This window comes from Marmota monax, unplaced genomic scaffold (genome assembly GCF_021218885.2).
Source record: "Marmota monax isolate L192 unplaced genomic scaffold, Marmota_monax_Labrador192_F-V1.1 WCK01_AAM20220418_F8-fsc00025, whole genome shotgun sequence".
NCBI classification, from domain to species: Eukaryota; Metazoa; Chordata; class Mammalia; order Rodentia; family Sciuridae; genus Marmota; species Marmota monax.
The window spans coordinates 738,279-759,528 of NW_026691950.1; the positions used below are offsets into that span (position 1 = coordinate 738,279).

The 21,250-nt window shown below is 40.3% G+C and overlaps 1 long non-coding RNA gene across 5 annotated transcripts in view; it reads right to left on the minus strand.

The window, feature by feature from the left end:
* Positions 1-21,250, minus strand: part of LOC124094712 (uncharacterized) — a 110,624-nt gene that overhangs the window by 45,604 nt on the left and 43,770 nt on the right. For all 5 annotated transcript variants that reach the window (XR_006852335.2, XR_006852327.2, XR_009226908.1 and 2 more), the window contains one exon: positions 17,886-17,998. This is a non-coding gene — a long non-coding RNA (uncharacterized LOC124094712). The remainder of the gene's footprint in view (positions 1-17,885; positions 17,999-21,250) is intronic.

Here is a 21,250-nt window from a genome sequence, read left to right on the forward strand (position 1 = left end):
GGATGTAGACAAGTCTCAGATTTCTTAAAATATTCTCTCTAGACCCTGAATCATGTGGTATGGTAGCTAATGTTAATTCCCTGCACCACCCAAACCTGCTAGAGAATCTCTTGAGGAGAATCCTGGGAATCTGCAATTTAAATGAGCCCCCCAAGTTCTTTTGCTGGCTACAATTTGAATGGCCCCTGGTGTAGGGCTCTTTGGTAATTAATTCTTACAGCATGTGCAAATGGTAAGGCTTTCTGTCTTATTCATCAGAGCATAACGTTGTCATGTTACTGATGTTTTGAGATAAAGATTGATTTTATAGTTACAATGATGGTAATCCAGTAAGAAAGACATAAGACCAAAATGAAGACTGAATCAGTTGAAACCCTCCATACACCTGAATAAACAGAAACTCATAGATGCTGAAAAGATTTGCCTAGGGTCACACATCCGGGGCAAGAAAGCAGGGCTCTGGCCCTAGTCCTGGGCCCTTTTACCCAAAGACTTTCTCTGGTAGAACATACTGAGCCATAGATGATTTGGTCTTTTCTGCAAGAAAAACTGTTGGAGTCGTCCATGGGGACTTCGGTTCTCTATTTGTGAGCTATTCCCACCTCTGAAGGTCAGACACTTTTACTTCCCCAGTCAGATGGGACACAGCCCTTATTTCCAGGACTCAGACACAAGTCCCAAGAGGTAACCAGGCAGGAAAGTACAGATTACTCCCAGGCCAGGGCTCCTGCCCAGCTGTCTTCTGGTCTAGTCTGACCCTATTAAGGGTGCTGGATCCTTTGAAGCCAAACTGACTTTTTAAAAACTGACTTCCTGAATGGAAGAATAATTATTTTCATATGTGAACATGGAAAAAAATGTAGGTAGTGACGACAATGAACAAATGCAGGTTGAAAAACAAAATTTTCTCAGTGCCAAAAGAATTCTTTCAGGATCCTCTCATATTTTCCATGCATTTCCACAGCAAAAGAGCTTAAGGCAAGTTACCCAAGACAGAAGAAATAACACTTAAAATCTGCTAAAATCCAACTTGGATCCCAAATTTGTCCATACACAGTAACTCTCAGAATACTAAACTTCCCTTTTAGGTCTTCTGCACTCTGCTTTATGTTTTTACAAACTAAAGTGTGTGCGTGTGTGTGTGTGTGTGTGTGGGTGTGTGTGTGTGTATGAGAGAGAAGACAGGGATTTTACTGGGCTCAAAGATGACTTGTTCAATGATCATGATGACACAAATGATATTTGTATTTATGTTTATCTGATTTAGAACTGTTAGGTAATAAAAGGCAAATGATTCTCTCCAATATGATTTGTTTTAACAGATTCCTTACAGATAAACCCCCTTGCTGTTTTTTGTGCCTTGTATGCACACTGTGTGGGCAGAGCTAGAAGTGATAGCTTCGTATGTTCTAATAGAATATTGATCTATTAATTTTATCTGGGAAGCTACTTGTTGCTCTACTGTAAGTTGCCCTAGTTGAATTTGGTCCTCTTGGTTCTTTTCCACCTGTCATGTTGGGTACTTGTAGTTTACAGGTAAGGTCTATTTTTCTAAAAATTTTCTCTGTAGTGAACATTAACCAAGACCCACTCTTCTTCCATTCTAATAACTTTGTGTGGTATCCTTTACAGTTTCTGCAATTCTCATGTCCCTTCTTACTTCACAAAGAAAACACACTCTCTTTCACACATGTGCGCGTGCGCGCACACACACACTCAATTCAAGATACTTCAGATGAGATAGGTCTCAGTCATCAAGATTGAGTCACTGAGATTTTCAGCCAAACTAGGCACAGTATGTGCAGGAGTTGCAGAGTATAACCTACTAGTATGACAGGTGACTAAAAGGCGGGGGACTGGCCAGGGCAAGAAAGTATTAAATAGTGACAACCATGGGGTCTAAAAACATTGTTGTCCTCTAGAACTTTCTGTGGCGATAGAAATGGTCTACATCTATGCTGCCCTATGCAGTAGACACTAGCCACATGAAGTTTTTTAAATGCTTGAAATGTGAATACTATAACTGGAGAACTGAATTTTTAACTTAATTTGAATCCAAAGACCTGAATGTGCTAGTGGCTATGCATGGGACACAGCTCCAGGAGATTGTTATTACACCTACATCCAGACTTGTAGGTGCTAGGTCTTCTGATTTTTCTGGAGGAACTGGTAATTCCAATTTTTGGGGGGAACTTCATAAATTTTAAAATACCAGATCAAAGCAAACTTGTCTGTGGTTTCATTTTGGTCAACTGGGATCTAGGTATCACTCCAGGCCCCCTGATCCCTCCTATTCCTTCTTCTCTACCAAGAAAATATTTTCACCATCTGCCTTCATCAGCCATTTTGCAACTTAGACCTCTTCTCCCAGCCCATGAAATTGGAACATTCACACTTCATGCTTCCTGGACTCTGACCTCAGTCTTCAGAATTTCCCCTTGACTTCACCTCAAAAGTCCACACTCATTATCAAGAATAGTCACCTGCTCCCCTTGTAGTTGACCCCTCCTATTTTTCCCCAGATGACCTCTTCACTCTACCCTGCTCTAAATCTTCTGTATAAAATCCCCCTAAAAGCTCTAGAACCTTAAGAATTGACATTTCTGCCTTAATTATCATTTCTGTTTAAGCTGTCAGAGGTTAGAGAGAATAACTTGGTTGCTTTCCAAAACTTTTTTTTTTTTTTGGAGTAGTTCTAGCCAAGCTTTTTTAGAACATGATATATAGAAAGAAATAAGAGTCTATACCACAATTTAGTATACATCTTCTGTATACACACACCTTTAGAAAAATTTCACATAAACGCTTTCCTTACTATGTTATACACTGTTTTCTATTCTTCTTTCTTTTTCTTTCTACACTAGTCTCAGAGTTCACTGATGGGCCCCAGTCCATAGTTTAAAACTTTGCTGTAAAGAGTTCTGCCCACATTTGATAGCCAAGAAATATTCACTGACTAACTTGAAAACTCTCGGTCATTCCCTCTTCATCCTCAACCTCCTCCTGCCTCCCCTATCCACAGTCTCCATTAGGAGGAATAAATTAGAGACTTCTCTAATATTCTCTAATATTCTGGGGGTCTTTGTAGTCTCCACTTAAAGAACTTCATTAGACTCAGATTGTTCTTCATGGGAAGTGATTTACATTAAGGGGGAAAAAAAGATCAAAGGCTGTTTTCCTTGCACAGTATATTACTTCCTGCAATTCATCAAAATTCTTTTCATGGGCAAAGGTCACTTTTTATTTATGTATGGCATCTGTGGTTGTTTGGTTGAAAAGGGTGTGGCTCTCAAAACATAGAGGGGCCTTGCTTGTTGATGAAAAAGTTCACAAAAAGCTGCAGGAAGGAGGTGATGGAAATAACAAGGCGAAAAGAGATGCAAATGCCATCAGACTCTCCAGAATGATAAGCCCAGTCCATTGGCTGGCTTAAGAAAGGGAAGGGGTGCAAGAAGAACACCTAAGCAGGTTTGTGGGACTCAGTCATTGCTCTGACTTGTAATACTTCTTATACAATACTTTGAAAAAAAAAAAGCACTTGAATGTGATGTGAAGAGATACAAAATTAGTCCTGGGAACACTGGACTCACCATTAGAGAAATTATAAAGTAAGAGATCTGTGCCCCATTCCCCTACCCCACCCCAACTTAGTAGTTAACAGCTTTAGAGGCAGGATCTGACTGTCTGCATTTGAACACACAGCCCTGCCCTTACTGCCGTCAGAACTGTGACTTTGGACAAGCTCTGATTCACTTACCTTCTTTACCACCATTTCCCCATCAATAAATGATGGAGCATCGTAGCACTCTGATCATTAGCTGGGGGTTGAATTAGTTCCTACATGGAAAGCACTGAGCACTCCTACCTTGAATATGGTAAGCACAATGTAAGTACTTGGTAAATAAATTGTCTAAGTAAAGATTAAGACATATTTACTCTTCTGTCCTCCAACTTCAGGGCAAACAGGAAAATATTTTTGAAATAAGATGGAAGAAAGTTACCTACCTTCCTGTCCTGTTTGCTCATCTGTGTACAGATTTGATACCCAGGGAGGCAAGGTGTCCGTCAATGCCATCCCCTGTGTAAATTAAACAGCCACTTCAAGGAAAGAGCAAGGAAAAATATCTCAGCCCCTAAACTGAGACAGAAAAATGAACTGTGTGAAAAACCTGAAACAGAGCTGTTGGTGATACCTCCTGACCAGACGTGGCTGGGAGACCACCCAGTGTTGACCCAGGAAGAAAGAGTCCTGTGAGCCAAAACCCCAACCCCCAGGGAGTGTCAATGTGCCAAATGCACTTTGGAGAAGAACAATTAAAAGTTGCATGGGCAAAAAACTGTTTTTAAAAAGTTATCTGGATAAAGCCTACACAAATGAGTGGTTATCCATACAAAAGTCAATTGAAAAGGGTGAAATTAAAAACAAGGAGAGGAGTCCTTGTAAGTGAGGTCCCAGTAAATCATCTAGAGAGCTAAGAAATAATCTCAATGTGAGATGTGCATTTTTAAAAAATGAAAATAGAATCTAGAGAGGGAATCTGGGCTTATTAAAATACGCTGCAATGCTTTGTTTTCGTTTCTTAAAAATCTGATTATGGAGGTGTTATATGGATATGTATGTATACAGAGGGGCATAGAATAGCCACATAGTATCTGCATACTCAATATAGTCATATCCAACACACGTATGTCTATATATATATGTTATGTTTATATATATTTAATGAATTTTCTCCTTTTTAAGTTTTTTATTTGTGGTGCTAGGGATCCAAGTTGGGACCTTGCACATGCTAGGCAATCAGTCTACCTCTGAGCTACATTCCAAGCCTTTCAATCTTTTAGTAAGCAAAAGCAGTGTAGCAAAACAAAACAAAAACAAAAACAAAAGTCAACTGATATTGACTATAAGCGTTCCACAATAAGCCACACTCCTGAAAAACAGAAATTATATATAAAATTGAGAATGGGGTCGATTTCCTAGAGATAACTGTTTTGAAAAATTGCAAAAAAGGCCTAAGACTGAAACAGGGGCCTCCGAGTTTGGTCTGTGAACATCCTAGGTCACGGGGAGCCACTTGGATATCAACAAGAGCTTTGTGTCAAGACAGCAGAGAAAACGCAGCCCCTGAGCAGGCAGGAGCCCCTGGTTTCCCAGGCTCTGTTCTGCCATTGTCCCACATGTGTGACTCCCACTGGCTGTGGTAGCAGTGTGGGGCCTGGATTGATGGCTCAGGTGGCCTCTGGCCTGTAAAGGTCAGCTCTGTGCCCAGCAGCGGTTCTGGAGAGGAAGGAGATTTACTTTTAGGCCCATGACTGGCTGGGATTTTTGTCTCTGTGCTTCTACTTTTCCTCCTGCGTCTTCAAATCTCAAATTGCTCGCTTCCCTCCAGCCTCTTTTCCGAATGCCTGGTTTCATTTCTGCAGTCTCCCTCTCTTCTGCCCTTCTCAGCATCTTCAGAGCCATTTTTACACTTGCCCCCTGTCTGTTTCTGTGCCCTTTCAGTCCCTGTTTTTCTTTTTATTCTGGGCACCCTCCCCAGACACTGCTCCGTCTCTTCCTAATGCACCTTCTGAAGAGCGTCAGAATCACCAGGTCTAGGGAAGGCAAATGGTAACAAGACAAAAGCTTCTTTGGTGCTGGAGGGAAATGGGCTTCTAGACATAGGGTGGGTGACTATTTAGAGGGGTGTTAATTTAGCCCATTGTTTATGTTGCCATGATGACAGACTAGATAACTTTGAAGGAATGAAGCTTAATCCAGTTTGTGGTTCTGGAGATTAGGAGGACCCAGGGAAGGGATCTTGCTGGTGGGGATTCTAGAGTCCCAAAGTGGTTCAGGGCATCACATAGTTTGACAAAGTGGTTTTTATAACAGATCCACCATTGAGATAACCCATTAACCATGAAGGCATGAGAGGATTTATCCACTGATCGGGGCAGAGTCTTCATGATATAATCACTTCTTAAGGGTCCCACTTGGTCCTACCTTTTAATACTGACATAGAGGATTAGATTTCAACATGAGTTTGGGAAATGTTTGTGACATCCTGTGACCAAAAAAAAAAAAAAAAAAATCTCAACAGGAACAACTTAGAGAAGGAAAATTTATTTGGGGCTCAGTTTCTAAGGTCTCAATCCATAGATGGCTGACTCCATTGCTCTGGGCCCAAGATCGTGGCAGAAGGCATGGTAGAGAGGAACTGCTCAAGCAGAGAGAGGTGGGAAGGGGCCACAGGGAAGATGTTACTTTCCAGGGCACGCTCCCAGTAAGCCACTTCCTCCAGTCATGTCCCATCTGCCGATAGATACCACCCAGCCCATTCAAACTAGGATGGACTGATTAGGTCCCAGCTCTCACAATCTATTCATCTTACTTCCTAACATCCCTACATTAACACAGGAGCTTTGGGGGACACCTCATATCCAAACCATAACAGGTAGGGACACTGGAAACATGAAAGAATTCTCTTTGATTCTTGTCTTTCCTTTATTACACACCGATGGTACCAGGACTAAGCTGCCCACGTTCCTTGGCTTGTAACCCTTTCCATTGAGTCTTTCCTAGACAGTGACACTCTGACACCTGCTTTTGCCATATTTTCTCCTCTGACTCTCCTCTGAGGACCCCTATGATTCTGATTGATAATCTAAGAAAATCTTTCCTTATCCAGATTCTTAATCACCTCTGTCTGAAATTAAGGCACAGCCATCTTTTGTGGGGAAGGACAGGGGTCAGGATTCTACCTACTATAGGCCATGAAAACATTTCAATTTCTTTTAAAACTGAAAGAAAAGACAAAAACTTTTAGGTAAAAGAAAATGGTTTAATAAAGAATACCAGTATATTTGTCTTTATAGCAACAAAGGAAGATAAAAGTTTTGATATCATGGAGGAAAGTGTTTCTAAAGCAAAAATGCATAGGTCCCAATGAGGCCTCCAGGCATGTTCCCGCAATGTGGCCAAAATGGCCTTTAAGATAGGGTGTAGCAGTGGATAGAGCATGAATCAGAACCACAGGACCCAGACTCTAGGCCTCACGTGGTCATTGATAATTCATTTTGGACAAGGTGTCAGCAATGGACTGATAGAAAAACCAATTGATTTGCATTTTCTAGGATATCAGAGTGGCTACTTAATGGCTGGGTTTGCACCAGACAAAACTGGATTCACATTCTGGCTCATTCACTCACCACCAGAGTTACCTTGTAAATGACTGAAATTTATAAGCACCAGTTTCTTCATATAGAATATCTTCTATCTAATAGGATTATTGTGAAGGATAACTGGTGTAAACTCCACAAAGTGTTTATCACAGTGCCAAGTAAACAGTAAGCACTTTGTGGCTGCTCTCTACTTGTTACTATTTTTAATGCTTTTATTTAAAAGTATTGTAATACTTTGTTATCTTTTAATAATTTACTATAGTCACTATTATGATTATTAAATAATCACCATCTTAAATTCACATAGTCAAAATACATAATCTGTCCTGAACATAATACATAATCTGTCCTGAAATTTTTAATTTCAAAAGCCAAAGTCAATAGGGATAAAAACTAGAACTTAGAAGTTAGGTCATTTGTTCCTAACAAGAATCTGGACCAAAAACCAAAACCAAAAATGTGTCTAGTAGATCAAATGTTAGTGTCCCTCACTCTTTGGTGAGCAGTGGATAAATATAGCAATTCTATCAAATCAATTGACAATCTAGTGTCCATCTAGAATTAGAACATCTAATTGAAATGAGAGAAAAAGCTTTTTGATGTCTCTCAACCTATCATAAACCAAATTGCCTAGTTGTATAGATGCCTTGTGGCAAATTAAGTTATATTAAAAAACAATTGTTTACATAGGTTATGTAGGGCTAATACTCTAGATCAGCACTGTCAACTAGAACTTTCTGTGATAATGGAAACATTCCATATATCTACACATTCAATATGGTAGCCATTAGTGCAGTATACCTAACATAAACTAGTGTGACAGAGGACTTGGATTTAAGTTTTCAATTTACATTTAAATTTTAGTTACTATACCTGGGTAGTGTCTACCATATTAAACAACATAACTCTAAAACTAGTATCTTGAAAAAAAAGATTGCTCTCTACTTCTTGTCTAGAGTTAGACAAGAAAATATGCCAACAGTATAACTGAAAGCTGGCTCTTTTTCCTGCAAATGAGCATCTAGATCCCACCCCCCCCAGTCCCTGCAACTTGATATATAGCCCAATCCCTCTGTCCTCTCACGACCCAATTGAGGGTGGGGTGGGGGAAGAAGGCTCCTTAGTAGAAGGAAGGACTTGAACACGAACATTTCTCCTGAAACTGGGCTGTGATGGGTGTCCACTGTCTGCCAAGAGGAAGTTACTCATCGCCACAGCATAGAGCCCTCCAGAAATTGGATCTTTGTCTAGTCAGAGAAGGAGAGGAGTTCCATTAGCAGGTATGGGCTCAAGCTTGTCCCTCAGTAATGACAACTGATTCCTTTCTTGGAAGATTCTCAGGCTTACCTGAACTGGCTGAATGTCCAGGAGCTAGCTGGGCTGTCAAAGTACAAAAGTCTATCACTAAAACACCCTTAAATTTCAATCATATATTCTACTTCTATAAAATTAAAAAGATTGGATTAGCAGGCTTTATATCCAAAGCCCTTGGTTTTTATCTAAACCATGTAAAATTGCTAATGTTTAAATATCTTCTAAGTAAACTTTTTATTTCAGAATAATTTTAGGTTTATACAATTTAGAAAATTTGCAAAGACTGAACAAAGAGTTCTTTTATATTGTTCCCCACATTTCCCCAATTTTAGCATGTTACGTAACCAAGGTACATTTGGCAAAACTAAGAAATTCACATTGGTGTATAGCTATTAACTGGACTACTTCATTTGTATTTCATAATGTTGTCTTTTTTTGTCTAGAACACAATTTATTTTCCACATTGCTTTTAGTTCAACTTTTCTGATCTGTATAAAAAGGCAATTTTATATGGTTCTAGCTAATACTTTAGGAATCAAACTAGTAACCAAAGAAGAAATGTCTTGTTGCAATGTAGCCATTAGGTCCCAGAGAAGAGATTCTCCAGAGGACAATCATTAGTAGGCATCCAGGAACCGTTTGAGATGCTAGTATCATCTCTAGTGCAAGGTGTGGCATGATGTAGGAGCCCAATACATGCAGATTGAGTATCTATTACTTGTTCATAAATAAGTAGAAGAAGCCTGAAGAGAAGCAGAAGAACCACTTCCTGTCCAGAATAGCTATCTGGTTGATTTCATGGTCCATCTAGAACTAATGCATCCGAAATACGAGTGTTTGTGTTAGTATGCTAGGGCTACCATGACACAGCACACCAACTGGGGGACTTAGACAACAGACATTTATTTTCTCTCACTTCTGGAGTCTGGAAGTCCGAGGTCAAGGTGTCTGCAGGGTTGGTGTCTTCTGAGGCCTCTGTCCTTGGCTTGTAGATGTCCCTTTCTCCCTATGTCCTCACATGGTCTTTCTTCCACGTATGTCTGTGTTCTAATCTCCTTTTCTTGTAGGGACAGCAGTCAGGCTGGCTAGCCTACCCTAAAGAACTTGTTTTTTTTTTTTTTTTTTTTTTTTTTAATTTTTTATTGTGGGTTGTTCAAAACATTACAAATTTCTTGACATATCATATTCCACACTTTGATTCAAGTGGGTAAGAACTTGTTTTAACTTAGTGACCTCTTTAAGACCTTGACTTCAAAGATAATCATATTCCCAGGTTAGGGATTTGACATATGATTTGGGGGGAACAGAATTGGGCCATGACAATGTAGGACATATATGAAGTTCAGGGGTAAAAACAAGAAGAAGAAAGGAGGAAGAAAGGTGAAAGGAAAGAGAAAGGAAGGGGAGATCAGAAGAACTTGGCTGGCGGCTAGAGATTTAACTTAGGATACCTGAGGACTCGGGTTCAACCCCCAGTACAGTTAAAAAAAAAAAAAAAGAAGAAGAAGAAAAAGAAGAAGAAGAAAAGCAAAGCCTCCTGAATCCAAATATCATTCGTCCCCAAAGACCCAGCATGTTCTGTTCCACCGGCCGCTTTGGCCCCATCCTACATGGCTGAACCTATCTGGGCACAGATGCTAGGTGTTGTCATTTAGTGCTGCCTCATTCTATGAAAACACAATCCTTTCAACCGGACTGTATCTCTAAAACCCCATCCGCCCACCAGCCAAAGTTACTCTTTACAAATATTTATTTGAGTGACTAAAACAAAACCAAAAAGAAATTCTGTCCAGCAATTTATGAAGCAAGAGTGCAGCAGGCATTAGGGGTCATGTTGCTGTCAGGGTCATCAGAAAGCGCGTAAAGCCCCTTTATCAGTAAAATCCTGTGCTTCTAAGAACGTGGGTGGGTCCAAACACACTTTTCTAACTCGTGTGTGTGTGTGTGTGTGTGTGTGTGTGTGTGCGCGCGCGCGCACATACACACTCCTGCACACACCAAGAGTGTTTGAATTTTTTTCAAGCTTATCTACAAGGCTGCGATCTTTGTTTGGAGACTTTCAAGAATGAAAACAATCAGCGTGCAGAAGTTGCCTGACAGGCAAGGGAATGAAAGAAAAATTAAATAACGAACGGGCCAAGGGCACCAGGGGCAGGAATCTGAAGTGTAAGCCTTCAGAGCAAGCACTTTGATAAAGAAAACAAAGGCTGCAGGGAAAAGCAATTAATGGGGAAGAAGCCGGGACAAAAAAAAAATGGGCCCAGGGAAAGCTGCCGGGGGACAGGAGGAAAGGGGACCTGACCCGAATGGGGGGAGCAGGGCTGTGGCCCATGCGCTGGCCAGGCTGTCATCAGTCCAGAATTATCAGGCACCTGAAACAACAAGGTCAAGAATGTGACCTGAAGGATAGATGAAATATTTGTTTAGGAAACCGCATACTGAGAGAAAGACCCAAAGAGTTAAACTGGGGTGCCTCCCTTTTCTGATCACAGAATTAAACAAGAATTTAAGCAAAGTCTACAGAGCTGGAAATTATTTTTAAAAATGTACCGAAGAAAACTTATAGGAGCCTGAGGGTGCGGAGAAGGCAGGCTCTGTGGTGTGAGGAGCAGCAGAGGGCAGGGGAGGCCGGCAGGGGACAAGCTGGGCCTCAACCCCTCCCAGCAGGGCCAGCGGCCCCGCCCGCCAAGGCATCCGGATTCCAGGCCTCCAGCACAAAGGGCCCTTCCCCCCTTGTCAGCCTTCCTGTTCCCTGGGATTGTGTGGCCCTACCCTTTGATCAAACTAGGGCATTATGTCTACAGACAACCGCTTTAAATATCAAGGTTTCAGGGCCGGCTCTTGGTCCTCTTGGCATATCCATCAAAGGGATTATGCCTGACCCTCTTAGGATCCCTGCTCTCCCTCTCAAAGTGACCAGGTCTCTAGCAGCACTTTCTGACTTGGTCCTGACTTTAGAAAGTATTGTCAGGAGATGGACCTGGTAGATGCACCCTGAACATAAATCTTCAGCATAAATCTTTCTGGTGGTTGTGACTTAGATGCTTTTTTTTTTTTTTTTTTGCTAATTCCCACAATAGAAGGAGAATCCACTCACATGGGCCTCTGAAAAAGATGTACTTGAAGGATGAGCTGGGAGCCAGGACTCTTGGGCCCAGGCCTGGTTCTGCAGTTTACTGGCTGAGTTGTTCAATCCTTTAGCCTCTCTGGGTCTTAGTTTGCTCTTCTTCTTCTTCTTCTTCTTTTTTTTTTTTTAAATCAGAAGTTTAAACTTGGCAAGCTCTGATGCCAGATTTTAAAATCCTATTATTCCCTCACTGTCATCTATTCCCTAGAAAGAACATTCTGCTTCACCCTGCAATGGCATAAACACTATGTATTTCATCAGCTTTAGGAAATAGTTAAATGGAAAGAGGAAAATGAAGAACCCCTACAAAAATTTTTTCAGGTCATAGCACTATCCTTATAGCTCACCAGTGTAACAAAGGTTTGGGGTCTAACAAGGCCCGATTGCAATGTTTCTCATTTAGACAAAATGTAATGGCACCTCTATTCCAGAGTTTTCTCTTGCTGTTTGCCCTGTAGACCACTTTCATTCCTAAACAGAGAAAATACCCTTCCTCCCCGGCTTTAGCAAATGTGAAGCAGGTGCAAGACAAAAGAGATCATCGCTCTGAGATCTATTGAGAATTGAATAAGGTTTACATAAAATCATACTTCACAGAGCAACACATTTGAATCTAAACTTGAAAGCAGCTTTGCCAAGTAATGATTGAATTAGCCACATTTCGGAAAGTTCTGAGAGTGTCTTAGAGTTGTTTTAGTCATTATTATTGGTGACACATTTCTATGTCTTCTATTAATTGAACTCAGTGGGATGGTTCTGTTCTAGACCTATGTATCAGAACTCAAATATTGTAGGAATTCATACTCAGTGTCTTCTTGATTATATGGGAGAAGTTTCTGGACATCAGAATTATAAGGTTTATTTAATTTTTTCCTGATTTTTGTTTTTAGTTAAAAAAAACAATTATTGTGAGACATTACCAAGTGTGTTAGCTTTCTGTTATTATAACACACACCTGAGATAATCAACTTATAAAGAGAAAAGATTTATTTCAACCCATAGTTTTGGAGATTCCAGTCCATGATTGGTCCCTGTGGCTTTGACACCATGTGAGGCAGCACTTCATAGCAGGAGTACATGGTAGATAGAGCAAAGTTGCTCACCCCATGGCCAGGAAGTAAGAAAAGATAAAGGGAGGAAAAGACTGGAGTCCCACAATCCCTTTAGAGGGCAAGCCCCAAGTGACCTAAAAACCTCCCACTGGGTCCCACCTCTTAAAATTTCTACCACCTCCCAACAGCACCAAATTCAGAGACCAAGGCTCTAACACATGGACCTTTGGAGGACACTCAAGATAGCACAACAAGATAGCACTCAAGATTGCTCAGCATTTCCATTGCTATAATACTTTAAATGAACTAAAGAGATGCTTTGTGGTTTCTAGGGAGACCCCCAGTCTCTGACTATCCAAGTCTTACTTTGGTTTCCTGATCTCATCCAGAATCAAGACCCTGTCCATCTCATGATCCATCATTTATGAGAATAACGTCTAAATCTCTGTCCACTCTTGGGTTTCATCTTCTTGGAGCACATATTATTATACTACACTTTTTCTTTTGCTGTTTTCTAGGGATGCTAAATCCAAATGCTTAAGACTTAATACGTATTTTTCCCTTTATTCTATCACTGCTATGGTTTGAGGGTATGTGTCCCTACATAATTCACCTTGGAACCTAAGACCACTGCAATGGTTGTTCAGAGTTTAGACCTTGAGGAGGTGAGGCTATCAGGGCTGTGCTCTTGCAGATAGGAGAATGCATTACAAAAGGGCTGTTGGGAACTAGCCACACCCTTTTGCCTTTCTGATCCTTCTGCAATATGCAGACACAGTGTCCACCCCCAATAGAGCCGCATTCAAAGCACCATCTTGGAAGCAGAGACCTGGCGCTCACCAGATTCCGAACCTGCCAGTGCTTTGATCTTGAACTTCCCAGCCCCCAAAACTGTGAGAGATGAATTTCTATTGTTCATTAACAATAAGTCTAAGGGACTTTGTTATTGCACCAGTTTTTCCTTCCCATGCTCTTTCAATCTATCCTTTCTGGCTGATCCTAACTGCCTGGTTGACACCCTTATCCCCTGATCTTCTGGCAGCCCGTTTTTGCCCACCCAGCCTACAAACCACTTCCCAATGACTTCATTCATTAAACAAATACTTGTTGAGTGCCCTCTTTGTTCTCTGTACTGGCTTAAGTAGTGCATCAAGCAGCATCTACAGAATAAGATGTAAGCTCCAGAACCCAGCAGCATCCCTACAGCACCCCACCTAGCTAGACTGCCACTTACTCTTCCAGACAAGTTGTTCCACTCAGGTTTCTCTGAAAATACCTAGAGCTTGCTGCCTCCCTTGGATTCCCTACCTGGAAGTCCTTTCCTCTTTCTTCACTAACATTAGCCATTTCCCCTATGGTAGCTGTTCCTTCATTCAGTTTCTATAATTGTATGTCTTATTCTGTTTCCTTCACAATTGGTGCTTGTAAAATTGTATTGCTCTCTTTATTTTCTATGGCATGTCACCCCAACAGGATGGTAAGCACCTCAACAGAGAGGATCCGTGTTTGCGAGCACCTTTGTGACTCATCAGCCTAATAGAATAAATTGCAAGAAGGAAAGAAAGCAAACAATTGTTGAGTGCTACAGAACACCAGAGACCCTTATATGAGTTTTTTGGGTTCGTTTCGCTTGACTTCTTTTTGATATCTCATCTAAGTCTCTAAACCACAGTGGCAAACGGTAGCTTTATAGGCAAAATCTGGCCTATCTGTTTTTGTAAATGAAATTTATTGAAACATTGCCACACCTGTAGATTTACTTATTGCCTGTGGGTGCTTTCATGCTACAATGGCAGAGTCGAGTCATCATGTCAGGCTGTATGATCAGCAAAAATGAACATATTTACTTTCTGTTCCTTTAAGAAAAAGTTTGCCAATCTCTTGTCTAAACAACCAGAAGAGGTTCCATCTTTCATAGTCTGCTTTTCTAGGTGAAGTTTAGAGAGTTTGAGAAGACTGCTCAAAGTGTCACAACTAATAAAGAATCAAACAAAAACTTGAGACCAAGTCTGTGGGGTTCCAGAATCCATAAACTTCTCACTCGACTGCAGGTTATGCTCAGTGATTGCTAATTTTTGATGATAGTGAGGGTATCATCTATGTCCTGTCCCTTGGCTTTTCTTCCTATTTTTTCAGAAAATGATCCAGTGGCTGGAGTTCACTGAGATTTTTTTTTTTAGTCAAATTCCTCTGAGTGACCACATTACCATTATTTTTAGAAGACATTTTCTATAATTTTCCATCATAACATCATCACATGCTGCTCTAATTTTCTCCTGAAAGCCATGACCACTTTGAGGGCCAGGCTGTATCTAGTTTTCTCCTGTGTCTGAGCCTCTAGGATGGCCTTAGCATATAATATAATAAAATAATAAAGTCTCTATATGTTGCAGGATATGAATTGCAGGAATGACTGTCATTTTTGAGAGAGAAGTTATCCTTAGCACTACCGTCTTTCAGTAGAAATTAGTGTGGAAAAGCTCTTCCTGTGAAGTCACAGACCACCTGGACTTAAATGTCTGTGCTATGGCTTCCTAGGTATGCTATTTCAGGCAAGTTGTCTAATCCGTACAATTTTACTTTAAATCTGTGAAACAGGAATCATGCAGTTATTTTGGTGAACTGAGATAAGAAAAGTCAGGTGCTTACAGCCATTCTACAGTAAACAACAAACACTGGCTGTTATCATTCTTGGATAGCATCATGGCATAGATGCCCATTGATTCATCGGTGGATTCACTCCAGAGAGCCACACAAACCACAAGCAAGCAAGGAAAGGAGTCAAGACAAAGGGGAATAAGAAAGTGGAAAAGTTCCTCCTCTGCTTCATCTGTGCAAAAAGATTCCAGAAAAACATTCTTTATGCATAAATAAGGTCCTTGTGTTCTCAGGTGTATATATCCTGCCCTACGTATAAAAATGAAGGGAAGGAAATTTTGAGCAAACAATACTTTCAGAAGACAGGCCCCCAATATTAGTACGGAGAGGAGAATAAAAGAGATTGTGAGGCAGGATGCTTAATCATATTAATTATTGCAAATAATAGCCAGCAATGCCAAAATCGGCCCCTAACTGGGATTCGCATCATTACCCTAAAGTAATTAAACTGCTGCCAACATCCCACATCACCCGAGTCAGTTCTACCTGCAAGAGCCATTAAAGTTATAATCATGCCCCATTTGAAGTCCTGACTTCATGAATATGATTGAGAGCTTGTGAAATGAGGTAAAATTTGTTTAAGCTTCCAGGGAGGAAAGGGATAGATGTGCCGCTGATGGCAGGCATCCATCACTGGGTTACTAGCTCAGTTTCTTTCTGCTGACTTTCAGAAATCCAATACAGAATGAGTCCCTTATGGATTCCTGGGCTCTTTTAGAAAAGCTTGCATTAAGTTGTGATTCCCATTGATTTCCTGTTCCTTTTACTCTTTATTTAAGTTCAACTTATAGAAGTTCATGCTCTATTTAAGGCATTGTTTAAAAGATAAAAAGGAAAAAAAAAGTCGGTAGAGACAACTTCTCTGGATTTCTTTTCCATGTGTTTTCCTCTCAGAATATTAAATTATCCTCTGTGCACACACCTTACTTTTCAGTAATTTGGTTTCTGTGTCTTATAAATAATTTTGAGTAGCATAAAAACAGAGGTCCATGACTTACCCAGTTTATAAAATTTAATTCTTGGAGTTAGAAAGTCCGTTTGTTGTCTAAAGTGGATAAGGACTATTTTGGAGCAGGCTGCCAGCAAAAGAAAGAGATTTGCCAACATGGCGGTTACTCTGCACAGTGACTCTGCACAGTGGGCCTCTGAGAGTATCTGAGAAGCCCATGGAGTGTGGTGCCCACCTGTATACACACACTTTTCCTGGGAAATTACTCACATGGGTTCTAAGTCACTTTGTTTGTACCTTTAGGCCCTTCTTCCCCAAACATCCCAGATTGGACCCAATGTGAAAAGCAACCAGAAGGAGGTGAGACATAAGGAAGATTAGTGGCCTGTGAGGTCTTCTGACCTGACAACCTTTATTAGTAGAGATGATCCATATTGGATACTGATCAAATCAACCAGAACTGCTCTCTTGGGTTCACATATTAGAAAAAACAAAAATATAGAGATTGAATTGTTGGGACCCTTGACATGAGCAGGAGTAACTCCTTCAGGGACAAATAAAAGCAGATTTAAAGCATATAGGATCCACTGGAGTAGACAGCAATGCTATTATGATATCATGTTCCTTCTATAATGGTTGTTTGAAGTCTACTTCAAAATGCTTCCCTACTCCCCAGAGTATTTTTCTTAGTAGGTTATGTGGGTGTTTGATGATGGTGGTGAAAGGGTGTGCAGCTTGTAGACTAAGAACATGAAGCAACTTCTGTGAAAATGCCCGACACTTCTGGTAAACTTTCATAACCAATGGACAAATTCATAGAATTTGAATGAACCACTTGCCTTAAGTACTGATCAGTTTAGCTGGTCTCTAAGCACAATCCTGAAGAAATAATGTCAAACTGGCAGAAAGTTTGAAGGATAAGACAGAAAAAAAAATTGTGCATAAATCTCAATGGTAACTGATATAAAATGTAGAAACAGTAGGTTTCCTAAGCAGCAGATCCTCAGCACTTGGGGGATTAGATGGTGTGATAGGCTGAATTGTAGGTTTATAGGTTGAATTCCCAATCCCAGCTCCTTACAATTTGACCATATTTGAAGATAGGGCCTTTAAAAAGGCAGTGAAGTTAAAATGAGGCCATTAGAGTGGGACCCAATCCAATATGACTTGTGTCCTTGTAAGAAAAAGGAATTTGGACACACAGGGACATCAGAGATACATGTGGACAGATAAAAGACTATGAGACAGAGACAAGATCCTACAGCAAAAAGACCACTACCTACAAGCCAAGGAGAAAGGCCTGAGAAGAAAACAAACCCACTTATACCTTGATCTTGGACTTTTAGTCTGTAGAACTGTGAGAAATAAATTTCTGCTGTGTGAGCCACACAGTCTATGGTATTTGAAATGACAACTCTAGCAAACCAATACAGGTAGCATAGAGAGGGGCTCACTGTATAGGGAGTTGAGAGTGTCCAAGATCCAACTGTAATGTACTGATGTCTTTTTGATGCATATTTGAGCACGGTGGGAAGGGGAGAACACTTCTGAGTGTACACTGTGCACAGACAATAACATAGACACTATCTAATCCACACAACAAATTAGTGAAGTGGTTTACCCTCCTTTTTGTCAATGAAGAAACTGAGGCTCAGCAAGAGAAGAATCATGCCTGAATTTGCCCGGGAGTGGTTGGGTGTTTCTGGCAGACATCAAGCAGTCTTCCAGGAGCCCCTGGCAGAAAGAAAAAAGAACCCATCAGAGATAGACTGCAGGGAGCAGTGCTGGTCAGTATTACTGAGGCCCATACATGTCAAAGGCAACTAGTGTGGTTAAGAAAAGCAGATCAGTTCCTGAATAGTGGGTTGCAATCATGGCTCCGCCACCCACTAGCTGGAGCATCTTGGGCAAATCACCCTTTGTCACTAAACCTTTGTTCCTTTACCCATGACACAATAATACCTTTAAAGGCTTTATTGGATTTTTGAGAAAATGAGATGAACTAAAGTATTTAAGAGACCTATCACAGGCTGTATTGGTCAGGGGTCTCTAAAGAAACAGTTCATATAGGTTATATAGATATATATAGAGAGGGAGAACTTAAATAATCTGCTTATGTAATTGTGGGAAGTTCAGTAAATCCAAAATCTGATAGAGGAAGCCAAAGGCTGGAGACGCAAGAAAGAGTTGCCAATAGAGTCCCAAAGCTATCTACTCTAGACCCAGAAGGATGAAGACTAAAGGCCGTATCCAGGGGAAATCCTCTATTTAGGGGCATTCAGAATTTTGTTTTATGTAGATCTTCAACTGACGATTGAGTGAAGCTTACCCACATTGTAGAGAGAAACCCACTTTACTCAAAGTCCACCAATTTAAATGGAAATCCCATCCCAAGTCATTCTCATAGAAGCTTGCAAAATAATGTTCGACCGTGTACGTGAGCACTGTGGACCAGCCAAGTCAACATAAAATTTACCATCACCTAGTGCTTGGCACTTGGTAAGTGCTCAGTAAAAGCTCACAATGGTGACTTTTTATTATTCTTATAAATTAAAGAAGAGCATCCCTTTTCTCTTGTGGTCGGACACAGTTGGTACACTCAGGGTTAAAGGGAGAGAAACACGCATGGTCTGAAGGGAAAGAGACAGAACTGACCACACTGTTATTAAACCCCACCATTATTGAAATCCTTTCTTTCTCAGAAAGTGAAAAGGGGCAAGGGCTGGATAAATAGTAGCTGTATTATACTCTGTCTGGGAAAGAGATTATCAATGTCATAATTACAAGATTTATTTGAAAAAGAATGTAATGGGCCGTTTTCTATTGCAAATGGGTCCATTTTTCTCAGATGACTAAGATGTGGTCAAACCTTCACTTCAACCCCATGCTCTAATGGGATGGTTTAGGCAAAAACTTCTCATCCATGGCCCTCAATTACTCCCACTGTAAGTAAAAGTTTTGATAATTTCAGAGGTGGAGCAAACAAGAGTCATCTACCCAAGGAGATGCTAACAGGGCCACCTCAGAGCGGGCCAAGTGGGCAGGACTGTGAGCCCTTAACTTCTCTAAGTATTTGTCTTCCATCTAAGGCTTCTTTCATTTGTAGAAAGAGTTTTATGAGTTTAAAAAAAAAAGTTTGAATTTAAAAAAAAATTTTAAATCAACACAATATTTGTACCTATTTATAGGGAACAATATTATAATGTGATACATGTATACAATGTGTAAAGATCAAATCAGGGTAGTTTTCATTACCTATCTCCTAAAAATATTATCATTCCTATATGTTGGGAAACTTCAAACTCTTCTGGTTACGTTGAAAAGTTGTAATTAGTTGTTGTAGACTCTAGTTACCTACTGTGATCTGGAACACTCTCCCATCTAACTGCATTTGGATACCCAGTTTCTCCTTATTCTGTCTCCCTCCTCCCCTTTATATCCTCTAGTACTTTGATTCTACTTTCTACTTCTATAAGGTCAACTGTTTTGTTTGCACAAATGAGTCACAATGTGTGTGTGTGTGTGTGTGTGTGTGTTTTCCTGTGCCTGGCTTACTACACTTAACAAAAATAAGCTTGACTGATTTGACTTAACATCTCATCTGATGCTACTTATCCCTGTCAAGGGTTTGTGCTGGAGTCTGTGATGGAGTATTCCCAAGACAGAGGCCTCCTCATTATTATTTTTTAAATATTTTTCTTTAGTTGTAGATGAACACAATGACTTTATCTTATTTATTTATTTTTATGTGGTACTGAGGACTGAACTCAGTGCCTCATGCATGCTAGGCGAGTGCTCTACCACTGAGCCACCACACCAGCCCCAGAGGCCTCCTTATTTTATGAAACAAATTATTCTATAGCATCTTTAGAGAACAGACATGGTCAAAAGTCTTTCTCTTATATTGAAGTTGGGGCATTCTTGGTAGCCCCAAATTGTTATTACCTATTCTTACTTGAAGAGAAGAAAAAGAAATAGACAAAAGAAAAATACGTAACAAGGAAGAAAGAAAAGAAAAGGAACAAATAGTGTAATTCTGAACTGTGCTTCTAAAACTTATTCAGCCTTCATAATTTTTACCATATTCTGCGATATTCGTGTTTTCTTAATAGCTGCATGGAGTTATAATTGACATACAATAAACTGCACGTGCTTGAAGTGCATAATTTGATGAGCTTTGATGTACATATACACCCATGAAACCATCACCTACTCCAATTAAGATATTGAACAAAATCACTCCCAGAAGTTTCTTTTTACTACCCTATTATCTCTATTACCCTTCTCTGACATCCATTCTTGCATGTAATGGATTGGATGTGACCTGTTCCCCCAAAAGTTCCTGTGTTAATGCAAAAATGTTCAGAAGTGCAATGATTAGATTATGAGAACTGTAACCTGATCAGTCCACCCTAGTTTGAATGGACTGACTGGGTGGTAACTGTAGGCAGGTGGCGCATGGCTGGAGGAGGAGGGTTGCTGGGTGTCTTAGAAGGGTTCATATTCCCTTCAGCCTCTTTCTCTCCCACTCTCTCTCTGCTTTCTGGCAGCCATGAGCAAAGCAGATTCCCTCCACCATAGCCTTCCACCATGGTGCTCTACCTCACTTTGGGACCGAAGAATGGAGTCAGCCCACCATATATTTAACCTCTGAAACTGTGAGACAAAAATCAACTTTCCCTTTTCTAAGTTGTTCTTGTCAGGTGTTTTGGTCACAGCAATGTAAAGCTAACATATAATAGGCAACCACTGATCTGCTTTCTATCTACATATTAGTTTGCATTTTTAAAAAGCTGCATGAATGCAATCATTCAGTAGATACCCAGTTTTTTGTCTTCTTTGTACTCTGGCTTTATTAACTCAGTATAATTATTTTAAAATCCACCCATGCTGCTGTGACTTGGTAACACATTTTTATAATGGAGAAGTTAGCCATGATATGTACGCACAACAATTTGTTTATCCTTACTCCTTCAGGATTTTGAT